Source organism: Plectropomus leopardus, unplaced genomic scaffold, assembly GCF_008729295.1.
Source record: "Plectropomus leopardus isolate mb unplaced genomic scaffold, YSFRI_Pleo_2.0 unplaced_scaffold18508, whole genome shotgun sequence".
In the NCBI taxonomy this organism is placed as follows: domain Eukaryota; kingdom Metazoa; phylum Chordata; class Actinopteri; order Perciformes; family Serranidae; genus Plectropomus; species Plectropomus leopardus.
Genome location: NW_024619951.1, coordinates 648 through 2,253, shown reverse-complemented (window position 1 = coordinate 2,253; position 1,606 = coordinate 648). Strand labels below are relative to the sequence as shown.

At 37.9% G+C, this 1,606-nt stretch overlaps 1 long non-coding RNA gene across 1 annotated transcript; it reads right to left on the bottom strand.

Moving 5' to 3' along the window:
• Nucleotides 1-369: 369 nt before the first annotated feature.
• LOC121965076 lies at nt 370-1,299 on the bottom strand. Its single transcript, XR_006107447.1, has 3 exons — nt 1,266-1,299; nt 573-633; nt 370-414 (listed from the first exon to the last, which is right to left on the bottom strand). It is a non-coding gene; the product is annotated as an uncharacterized LOC121965076 (long non-coding RNA).
• Between the last annotated feature and the right edge of the window lie 307 nt (nt 1,300-1,606).

Here is a 1,606-nt window from a genome sequence, read left to right as displayed (position 1 = left end):
ATTTTTAATTAATAATAAAAACAGTTTGAGAGAGAATCGCAGGAATCATGTTTTCAGGTTGTTCTCGTGAATATCTCAATAACGTCATGAGGCAAGTTCTTCAAATTTAGCACAAATATCCACTTGGACTCAAGGATGAGCTCATTAGATCGTGGTGGTCAAAGGTCAAAGGTCATGGTCCCTGTGACCTCATCTGCCTCACTCTTGTGAATACAGTATTTCAAGAACAACTTCAATTCTTCAAATTTGGCATAAAAGACACGCAGTTTAATATTTGATAAGTGTCTGAGAATGAAGTGTCTTCTGTATATAAAGTAGAAATATTGAACCAGCGGCTCCATAAACAGGCTGCAGGCTCAGATGTCTCACCTTTCCTCTCCTTCAGGTACTCTGGGTCGATCAGGACGACGCCGTCTGAGGGAAGAAAAGTCAAAAAGTCAAACAGGCAGCGAGAGGACGGACGATTTCTACCGTCCAAACCACAATCTGACAGATGAAACAGATAGCAGAGGGACACCTCAGGAACTATTTTCTGACTGTCTGATGAGCAACAAAGTAAAAACTGATCTCACCGACAGGCTCCACCAGGTCCACATGGTCCACAAAGTCCCTCTTCCCCAGATAGACGGTGAGCTGAGGGACAAACACAGCAGCTCCATCAGCCAATCACAATCAAGTGTCCACACCAAACAGCCAATCACAATCAAGTGTCTTAAAAATCTAAAGATTTTAAAAATCTCCCTTAAGTCCAAGATATGTCCTAATATCTGTGAAATTTCCTAAAATCCCAGAAACATTCTAAAATTGCCCCCAAAAAACTTCCTTAAGTCTGAGAAATGTCCTAAAATTCAAGAGATAAAATCCTAAGAAAAGTCCTGAAATCCTGAAAAGACTTTCTAAAGTCCTCGAAAGATGCTTAAATCCTGAGAAACGTCCTAAAATCTGAGAAATGTCCCAACATTCTAGACATGTCCTATAATACAAAAAATGTCTTAAAATCCAAGAAATTTCCCAAAATATCCAAAATCCTTAATAACATACTTAAATCCTGACAAACGTCCTAAAATCCAAGAATCATAAAATCCAAGAAATGTCCTAAAATTGTAGAAATTTCCCAAAATCCTAGAAACACATGCATACATGGTCTGCTGGAGTGGCCCCTGGCCTCCTGTCATTTTGTCAAAGTGGCCCCCAGCTAAAGCAGGTTGAGTGTCCCTGCTGTTTGTCTATGTGGATGTTCAAGGACATGTTGGACGAGGACTCACCTTTCCGTTGGGACTGGCTTTCTTAAAAACTCTGAAAACAGAAAGAGAAAGAGAAAAGCAGGTCAGTAAAACAGAGCTTTTATCTCAATTTCATTTTTATTCATATTTACCGTGTTTTACCGTTTCATCATTAAAAAGTAATGTTTGCTAATGGTCCCTTATTAACTTATAATTTGTTGTTTTTCTCAGACAGCTTCAGGAAGCCTTAAGAGGCATCACTTTTTAGAGATGTTAGAATAAAAAAATGTTTTAAATTCTGAATTAAATTCCGTGTTTTTCCCATTATGTTCTGAAAATGTCTGAGAAAAATTCTTTGAAAAAATAAAAATGTTCCATTCTTT